This window comes from Heteronotia binoei, chromosome 1 (genome assembly GCF_032191835.1).
Source record: "Heteronotia binoei isolate CCM8104 ecotype False Entrance Well chromosome 1, APGP_CSIRO_Hbin_v1, whole genome shotgun sequence".
NCBI lineage: Eukaryota > Metazoa > Chordata > Lepidosauria > Squamata > Gekkonidae > Heteronotia > Heteronotia binoei.
The window spans coordinates 55,754,077-55,764,203 of NC_083223.1; the positions used below are offsets into that span (position 1 = coordinate 55,754,077).

The following is a 10,127-nucleotide window of genomic DNA, read 5'->3' on the forward strand; positions in this document are numbered from 1 at the left end:
GAATATGAACAGGCTTTGGCAGTTGTGCAGACCTATTGTTTAAATTGGGCAAAATACCAGGACCCAAATGTGATTGTGGTACAGCCCGCCAAACTGTTTTCCATCTGTCACAGGAATGTGAGCATCATGCTTTCCAGGGATATGTGACAGAGCTCTTTGAACTCTCCCCAGCTGCAACTGAGTAGATTGAAAATTGAGATATTAGGGGAGGGGGGTTGACTGATCTCTGTGTTACTTTGCCGTATGATTAATACTGATAATGCTAATACTCATAATAATAATTTGTGTACAGAGAAAAAAATAAGCACAAAACCAAAAAGATTGCCTTGAGCAATTTTCTCTCCCCACCAAGTAATGTCACTTTTTAAACCTTCTGGCAAAGTAGTCTTTGTACAAGCTGTCTGCAAGAGAGTGATTGCTATCGCACTGTTCTGTATTGCAGTGACTGAAATGCATAGAAAAGGAAAACTCAATTCCTAGTTGAATCAAGATATATTGTCAGATCTGCAAGCTCCAAGGAAAGTGATTGTACTTGCTGTACTCATCCTTCTAAAAGAGAACACTGATGTCAAAACCACCAGTTAAAAATAAGGTTCAAATTTCAAGATCTCCTAACTTTATTAGCATCCATATGTTTCTGATGCTGCTGCATATGTAGCAAAACCTTTCTTGGTGTTGTCCCACTGGTACAAAAGGGAACCACAGGGAATGGTCCCTCAGAGCAAATGCCCAACAGATGGCCAGAGATCTTGCCCCCACCCCTTATGAGTTATCTGCCCTGTAATAGTGAATAACATTGACTATCAGCATGCAAGCATGTTTCAGCAGCATTCGACTATTTTAAGCCCATTTTGCTTCTTAGGATGCTAGAGAGCTACTTGGTGGAAAACCTGCAAATCTGTCTGTGTTGCTAGCCTAATTGTGAAGCCTCGCTCCCTTGCTATCTTGATATTGCTGAGCTGTTAAGCTGTGTTGCAAACTACATTTTAAAACATACCAGGAAAAAAAATAGTACCAGGAGGTTAAGCTTGTTCTCCCTCTTGTGAAGACCGTAATATTGCTTCAAGCCCTCTGCCATTTGATAGAAAAGATTTGCAAAAGGCAATAATGAGGTGACTAATTGCACATGGCACCCCACATCAGGCTGTCTTTACCTGCTCAGATCCTAATTATTCTTTTAAAGGTGAAATTTCTTTCTTTGTGTATTGTGCGGTGCAAAAAGAATCCATCATATTTTGTAGGTACTCCATCTTGTAATGGCGAATGTTTTCTTCCATCTGTGATCATTTCCTCCCCCGTCTCGAACGAATAGCAGCTATTCTTCCATCTCTTTAAGGTTACCTTTTGTGGGGCGGAAAAGGAGACAGTTGGAAACATGGAGTTTTCTGATGAGCTCAGCAACAATAAGAGAGGAAGAGACTGACCTCCTGGTGGCCTCTTTGCCTGGGAACAGTTTTCCTCCTCAGGATGTTGGTGGCAGTGAATGGGTATTTTCACCTCCATCGGTGTGATTCCGATTCTGACACAAGTTAAAACAGCAAAGGGAATCTTTTCTTCTGAGTCATCTGAAGGGTGCTATAGCTGGACACACTGATTCCAAACATGCCCAGGATCAAGGCTGCCCGTTGCAGCAGATTGTCTGCCGCGTGGATGACTATCTTCCCAGCAGCTTGGGTCTGCAAGAAAAGGGGGGTAAATTATATGTTGATTCCTTAATATGTGATAGAACGTGCAAGCTTAGAAGCGACAACCTTCATCTTGGGAGGCGCTGATGGTAATTCAACGAAGCCCATCTCGCACATGACAAAAATTCGCTGTTCATCTGTCTGCCAGATAAAATACAAAAATCAGTTTTTGAAATTACGGTTTGTTACAGGTATTGGATGACTGCTTGGTGTTTGCCAATATATGGCACAGAGGGGTGCTGGAGAGCTTCTTCTCTTCCTTACATTTATTTCCCAGACTGAAGCACATGCTGATGCAGACTTGCATAATTTGAGATTCACCAAGCTGAATGGAGCCCGTAAGTTGTTGGGTTCCTCATGGGTCCAATAAACCTCCTGTTTTATGTTGCCTGCCTGAGTCGGCAAAAACAGAGGCTGTCAGGCACCTAGCAGGCAATTCATGGCCAGAAGGAGCACAAAGCTGCTTGGGGCTTGATTTCAGATCAGAACGTGAGCAGACGAACACTCCAGGAAACCTGTGTTGCCTCCTCTTCCCTCTCAAATTGTCCAAAGAAATAGAATAGGTTGTTAGTGGCCATAAATTAGGACAGCATTAGGCACACTAATAGCACAATCTTGTACAGAGTTACTCCAGATTTCAATGGGTTTAGACTGGAGTAACTCTACATATGGTTGCATTGTCACCATATGAAAAGTAATGAATTTAAACATTGCCCAGCTTTCTCCAGGATCATGTCAGTATCCTTTGTCCTCTTTAGGTATGTCTATAATTCCAGTTTGCTGAGGGGAAGTGTAGATGACTGGGGAAGGCAATGGCAAACCACCACATAAAAAGTCTGCTGTAAAAACATTGTGAAAGCAGCGTCTCCCCAGAGTCGGAAATGACTGGTGTTTGCACAGAGGACTACCTTTACCTTTTTATAATTCCAGCTATTGACTAAATGGGAGGAAATGATAATCTTAGAAAAGTTTGAAAGTTCATCATCTAGACAGACATTCAGTGTGAGGCACTCATCTTCATGTGAACATTTTAATTGTGGTTCTGAGTTCTGTTTTAGGAGGCCTCTATCCTAGGTTAGAATGGGGAAGGACTTTGTGACTTTTTAAAATTTAATTTATTTAATTTATATCCCGCCCTCCCCACCAAAGGCAGGCTCAGGGCGTCTCACAAGCCAAAGGTCGACACAAACACATTAGTGTGACCAATACAATAAACAACAATAAAAACATAAAAAACAATTTAAAACAATTGCATGTGCTACTATCAATATTTGATTTTCTCAATAGTCTGTGATAGCCCCAGCCTAGTGGTATCCTGCATTATTGCAAAGAATGATAATCTGTGGCCTCAGGTGAACAATGTTGATGCTGTAATTCATTATAAACAAAGGTTCATAAGGAGATATAGAGTGAAAACTACATAATCTGGTTTCTAGTTAACAGGAGCCAGGTAGAGATAAATGTGCTACAATTGCCACAGAAGATATAAATCTGCCTACAAGCTATTCTGCCAATATCTGCGAGGCTTTTGCATTAAGGAATACTTCAGTCCAGTCTTTGAATAACAATATTAACACACTAAATAGCACTTTTGCAGCGCAATCTTAAGTATACGTCCCTCTAACTCCATTGACTGCCATAAATTTAAAAGGATGTAACTTGTTTAGGACAGCACTGTGAGTGTTCAGAGTGCTTCATACAGATTATCACAGTAATCCTCACAAACCCTGTAAAGTAGAGCAGCATTAACTAGTGTATGACTTATGGACAACTGAGATGGAGAGGCTAGCCAAAAGCCAGCTACTATTACGTGACCCAGTAACATTCTTGATCACTAATTCTTTTAGCTAGCGTGCTACACCAGTTCCCACTAGGTGTGGTTTTACTACAAGCTAAATGGTTATATTTAATCTTCAACTTTTGTACAGGTTTATGGTTTCCTGAGGTCATGATATTTTTGGTGGGTTTTTTTAAACCTGGATTATTAACAAAGAGAAATGTTTCATCCCTTTTCTGTGTTAATGGGTTTGAAATTTTGCCTCAGTAACTTTATGAACATTTTCCTTCTATATTAAAATACATTTATCCAATTTAAAGGCTATCCGAGCATTGCCATTGTTTAAATTTAGCTGGAGTATAAAGCAGCTCTTTTTGCATTATGTAGTCAGAACTATGTCCATGATCCAGAATAAATGGGCTTCCTGGAAAAGCCTTCATTAGACATCCATGCTGCATAGCTGTATACTTTGAAGTAAATCTCATTGAGATATTTTTTTCCTGGCCAATGTGTTTAGAATTGTAGGCTACAACTTTAGTTCTCCCAGGTCTGAAATTCTCTCAAATGGGGCACAAATTCTATGAGCAAAAAGGAAACATAGCACTTAGGAAGCATGAACAGAAAACAGAGAGATACAGAGTTAGAAACATCCTACCTGTAATAACCTTATATATCCAGGAGTGATTCTTCGTAGACGGATAACCATGTTTTCCAATTTGTTAGTGGACTTTCAGTTTCTGAGACCAGAGGATTCCAGCCTTTTGCAGATTTAGCCAGGAGATGACATCACAATGAAATCAAGAATTCAACATGTGTGTCTTATACAACTAGCTAGTTTTAATCAGTGAAGTCCTTTGACCAGCACTATCAGAGAGACCTAGGGAAAGGGTGAACAAAGATGCTTGTTTCTCTCCTGGTTTCCGTTAAGTGTTTGACATGCCACTGTCCTGCTAGTATATAAAGCCCAAGACAATTACATAAGCTGTCACATGTGATCCATCTGAAAAGCTTTATTGGCAGAAGTCCTTAACTCTCAAGCCTCAAGCAAGGTATGTCTCCAATTCCGGAAAACTCCTTAGGTATGTCCCAAGCTCATTAGAAGAACAAATCAAGGGCTAGCCAGCTTTGAAATGCAAGCGTCTAAGCTGTCAATCACTCTATAGATAGAAAGGTTAGAGACAGTGTTGAGGGTGGAGAAGGAGAGGGCAAAAAAGTTGTGAAGTTGTAGCAATGCAGATTGGATTGTACTGATTGTACTGATACTTTGGCTATTGCCCCTCAAAAGGATGAACTAATGTTAGTGCTGGACAAACCTCACTACAGTATGGAAAGGTAAGGTTTCTGTTTTTCTCTGTTTCACATGTAGCAGATGCGAGTTCCCATTTCCTGTGGCTAAGTTAGTAATCCACTTGGAGGCTTAGCGCTCTCCTGCTGTTAGACTTATGTGGTCCCTTCTTTAAAAAATAAAAGGAACATCCAGAAGGATGTCTTTCCCTGTTCATCTATGCCCTGCCATTTTATGGCCCTCTCTATGAACACACAAGCCCAAGAGACCAGGTACAGTCTGGTTTCCAAGATTATATCTAAGGATAAGAAAAGCCAGTCCTCAGCACCAGGCTGTCCAAGGCCAGGGCTCAAGCTTCCAGCCACTGAGGCTGTGTATTGGGTGATAAGGAAAATGAGCTTCAGATGACCTACCCTAGATTCAAATGCTAGTCATGCCACAATATGGAGGCACCAAGAAAACCAGGCACCAGACAACACAAACATGCTTGGACGATGGACCATTTCTGTGCAGCTAGATCAGACATTGGCCGTCCTAGGCAACAGGAAGACTGTGGGTTACACTCCAGCCATTTGCTGGTGCAAAGATCTTGCTTCTAGTTTTGACTTTATTGTTCTTTGTCAGTTTCAAAATTTCTGGTTGCTAAAAGATGGTGGGACAATTAAAGGGATGGAACTTTGTGGATCCGAACTGAACCAACACCGGAAGCTCCCGTTTTATTTTTATGGCTAGTGTTGCTGGATTTGGTGATCTGAGTCTGCGCTTGTGCTGGTGGCGAAGGTGCTGCCCAAGAATTTGAGTGTAATTCAGTCTCTGCCCTCCCTGCTTCCATTGGCTCAACAGAACCTTCTGGGAGGTGCATCAGTGTGGCTACAGAGGAGTCTCCTATTTTAGTGTCATGCACAGCAGTATTTATTTTGTTTAAAATATTTTACCATGTGTTATCTCCACAAATGCCAGGTGGTTAACAGAACATCAAAAGCTGCAAGAACACAAACATCGTAAGTGCCCAACAATAAATTAAAACCAGTATACAGTTAGAACACAGAGTTAAAAACAAATGCGCACAGTTTAAAAACACAGCCAGAAGTAGCTTAGCTTCCACCAGATGCCCTCTGGAACAAAACAGTGAAGGCATCCACCACACCCATGCCAGTAGGTTATGGCATAGGAACAGACCTACCACAGAGAATATCTGTTGCTTAATGAACCATGCTAGGTAGGGTAACCATGGCCTGGATAGCCCAGGCTTGCCTGATCTTGTCAGATCTCAGAAGTTATGCAGAGTTGGCCCTGGCTAGTATTTGAATAGGAGACCTCCAAGGAATACCAGGGTCATGATGTGCAGGAAGACAATGGCAAACCACTTAAGAATGTCCCTTGCCTTGAAAACCCTACAGGGTCGCCATATATCAGCTGTGACTTGATGACACTTTCCACCACCACCACCACCACCAGGTGATGGTATCATCAGGAGAAGGATGCACGGGTGAGATGCAGTTTGAGAGATATGAGGGTCTCAGGCTCTGCAGGGTTTCCAAGGTGATAGCCAGCACTTTGATATGGGCTTAGAAGTGGGCAGGTAACCAGTGCAGTTGATGCAGCAGTGGGATTATATGTTCCAAGCCCCTGACTGCAGACAAGGGTCTCATCACTGCATTTTGAACCAACTGAAGCTTTCAAGATAACTTCAACAGCCATCCCACATTCAGCACATTAAAGTAGTCTAATCTGGAGGTTATGATAGCATGGATCAACATGTCCAGGTCTGCAGAGTCTAGATAAGGGGTCAGCTGTGAGCCAGATGTAATTGAAAGAAGCTGCTGCAACCAACAGCATCAACCTGTTTATTCACTGCCAAAGATGGTTTTGAGAACAGCCTAGTCTAACCTACCTGACAGACTTTATTGAATAAAACTTTGTTGGTCTTAAGGTGCCACTGGGCTCAAGTTTTGTTTAACAGACTTGTTGTGAGGGTAAAATGGAGAAAGGGAGAATGTTGTAAACCATTTTGGGTCCCTGTTGGGGGAAAAGCAGGGTATAAATGAGTAAATAAATATCTGGGAGAGACCAGAAAGCCAGTAAAGCATGATATTGTGGAAACTGACCTTAGGGTGTGATCACATGAAGGATTTAGCCCAGCCTAGCCATGCCTCCTATCTGGATTTAATGTACTCGATTACACACACACCTGCCTCTGGAGTCCCACCCGTCTTTACCTTATTTTAGGCTCGGCTGGGACCAGATTAAATAGCTACCGGATATTTCCCAGTAGCAAATCTCTAAAGCATGTGTAGGGTGTGTTTCCCAGCTGTCTAAATGATCCATGTGCACATGAGCAGTCTGAATGCTCCTTGCGCATATATGCAGCCCATGTCTTTCCTGGCAGCAAGGGGGGGAGGGGGCTGTGTGAATGCCCCAGCACACATCAAACAATACCAATTTTTTCAAAGCCAGAATACTGCCAGGGCAGATTCCATGTGAGATTGCACCCTTAGTGCCGGCAATATCCACCACAGACACCCAAAACTAGATGAAGAATTTTCCAGATGTTAAGTGTTCAGAATTTAATATAGTCATTTGAATGGGAGAGATTTATGCACATTCCATTTTTTTTGTTCTATTGAAATTAATGGAATTTAAAAGTGTACCACTTTGGCATTCTTTTCTTGTTCCATTTGTTACAAAAGATGGTTCAGCATTCTTCTGACAAGGTGGCGGGGGAAATGTTCTGCATTTGAAAGGTCTGTTTGCTAATCAGAGATTGCATGTCTTCTGATTCCAGAATAGAATTTCCTGATTCTGCATACTGTGAGATTTAAAGTGTACAAAAGAGGCTTAGCTGATTCTTCTTCTTCTTTTTTTTTTAAAATACTGTTTGATATAATGGTGACTTGGCTGAAACCAAAGTAGTTGCACTTTGATATAGAGTATGGATAAGAAGGTCCATGTAGGTCATTTGTTAAGTGCCTCTTGGAGTCTGAGTTTAACAAAGCCACCATGCAAGCAGAAATTATAATTGCCAACAACAGTGGATCAAACATGGTTAGGGAAGTTTGAAGCAGTTAATGAGCTGATAGTTGTTCTTTCTGTTGCTGTATAGTTAGTGGTAGTCCTAGAGTGATGGTACTACCTCTACATTTTAAAACATTTGGACAAATCCTGGACATGGTCCTGTCAAGTACTGCACAATCTTCACCAATCAATACTCCTTCATAGTTGAACAAAGGTGTTTTATTGAATAAGCTAGACAGTTACAGTGCAAGATGGTTCTTGCTAAAACTAATGCATGTGTCCCCAGTCCACACAGATATACCCCTGGATCCATTTGTTATACATTTAAACTGCTAAGCGTAAAAATAGACCAATAGCATCCCCCCCTCAAACATTCCAAGCCCTCCTAAGCATGAAGAAATGAGAAACTGTAAGAGTCTCTGGGAGTCAGATAACACAGGATGGCCTTGGAGCTGCCCGTTCCTTGTTCCCAGAGTTGAAATGGATACTTAATGTGTTGCAGACATAACAGACCAGTGTGCATGAGAATATACTGATGTTAGTGAGCCAAACAGGATCTAGAAGGTTACATACAAACAGAAATCCCATTTAGATCAATCATGGCAAGAGACACTCTTGACAGGTCCATTCAAAGTTGAATATGTTTTCAGTGGAATCTTGAGAAAAATATTCAATAGAAGTCAGTAGGCTAAAATGGGTTAACTGCTTAGGATGGCATTGTCAAAGTCCCATTGGCTCCAGTGGGAGAGTTTAGCATTTCTTGAAAATGCTGTCATTGAAATCAATGGGCCTTAAATGTGCTTAAATTTGAGGCTGATTCCGCACTAACCTTGCTCCACACCAGGCTTCTGTTTCTCTCCAGAGCAAGCTATTGATTTCACACCAGCTGCTCTGTGCTGCCATTTTGTGCCAGGGGCAACCCGCAATTTGCCACACCGCAGTGTAAACTTGTTTTTTCAGGTTTACGCTGTGGCACTGTGGCACAAAATGGTGGCGCGGAGCAGCTGGTGCGAAATCGCTAGCTTGCTTCGGAGAGAAACAGAAGCCTGGTGCGGAGCAAGGTTAGTGTGGAATCAGCCTGACTGTGCAAAACTCTGCACAGATACTCATGAGGGTTAAAAACTGAGACACAAGCTACATCTTCCATCAGTACCACACAAGAAAGTTTATTCAGAAACTCTCCTTGCAAAAGCATTGGGTTGGATCCATCCTGCTTTTTTACTCAACTGTGGCCAAATCCCCTTCTTATTACGACCCAACCCCCCTCCCATTCCACAAGGCTTTTGACCATGCAGGTCTCTTGATACCAAACATAGCTTTTTTGGTGGTCAAAAGGTACGCTTTCCTACCTTTTTCAGCAGTGGAAAAACTGGTTGGATCCAACTCATTACAAATTGGGTATGAAACTTCAAATGTACAATTACAGACACTCTCTCTGTTCCAGATGTCATTGTAAATAGAAGTATTTTATGCATTCTGTGAGGCTTTTTAAAAATGAACCTAGCCAGGAATGCTTGGATTTCACCTTTAACATATTTACCCAGGCTCCCAAAGAGATGACACTGATATGAATTATGATATTCCACTTGGACACAGGCCAAATATTCATAAATGATTTCAATATGGACACATTCTTTTCTAAATTAACTTCTGCTCCACTCCAATGTGTTTGTAACTGCGGTTGCTATGTCCATGCTGTCTTAGCCACCTTGATTATTTGTGGCTACTTTTTGTTATTAGCATTCTTATTTCAGGTATTAGTACCTGGCAATGTTAAAACAACATATATTACTGTTAAAATGACATATATTATCTTTGGAATAGTTGGTGGCTATGAAAATAGATCAGAAACGTACTCTTATGCTCTAAAGGAAGAAATATATTAGCTGAACTTTGCTTTTTCTCAGTTAGCTCAAGAATCTTTCCCTGTAGGAAACATATATTAATTGAAAAGTGGACCTTCTTAATAGGGTTGAAATTTTTTTGTTTTAATTCAGACAGATCTTACATGTTATTAACTTCTGAGGCTAAGGGCATGGAAAATGCAGCTCACAAAATGAGATAAATGAATATGGAGAAAACCAGGAGGGGAAAACGTTAAGATAGGACTTCAGACAGGCAAGTGAAGGTTTAGGGATAGTTGATAGATGATGTCCTATCAGTAGAGATGCTGGTGAGAAAATAGCGCTTTTGGGAAGGGGAGGGAAATAAATACTGTTTGTGAAGATTTAACATTATCTTTTCAGTTGTCACATGGTTTGGGCCTGAATAAAAACTGTGCTACACTTCAGTGGTTCCTCTAATATTGTTTTCTTATATCCTGAAAGACAAAGTGAATGAGCACAGATTTGTCTTCCTTACCCTC

The 10,127-nt window shown here is 41.3% G+C and overlaps 1 long non-coding RNA gene across 1 annotated transcript; it reads right to left on the reverse strand.

Annotated features, from left to right (window-relative positions):
* Nucleotides 1–1,350: 1,350 nt before the first annotated feature.
* Nucleotides 1,351–4,370, reverse strand: LOC132586223 (uncharacterized). Its single transcript, XR_009556355.1, has 2 exons — nt 4,118–4,370; nt 1,351–1,676 (listed from the first exon to the last, which is right to left on the reverse strand). It is a non-coding gene; the product is annotated as an uncharacterized LOC132586223 (long non-coding RNA).
* Nucleotides 4,371–10,127: the final 5,757 nt, after the last annotated feature.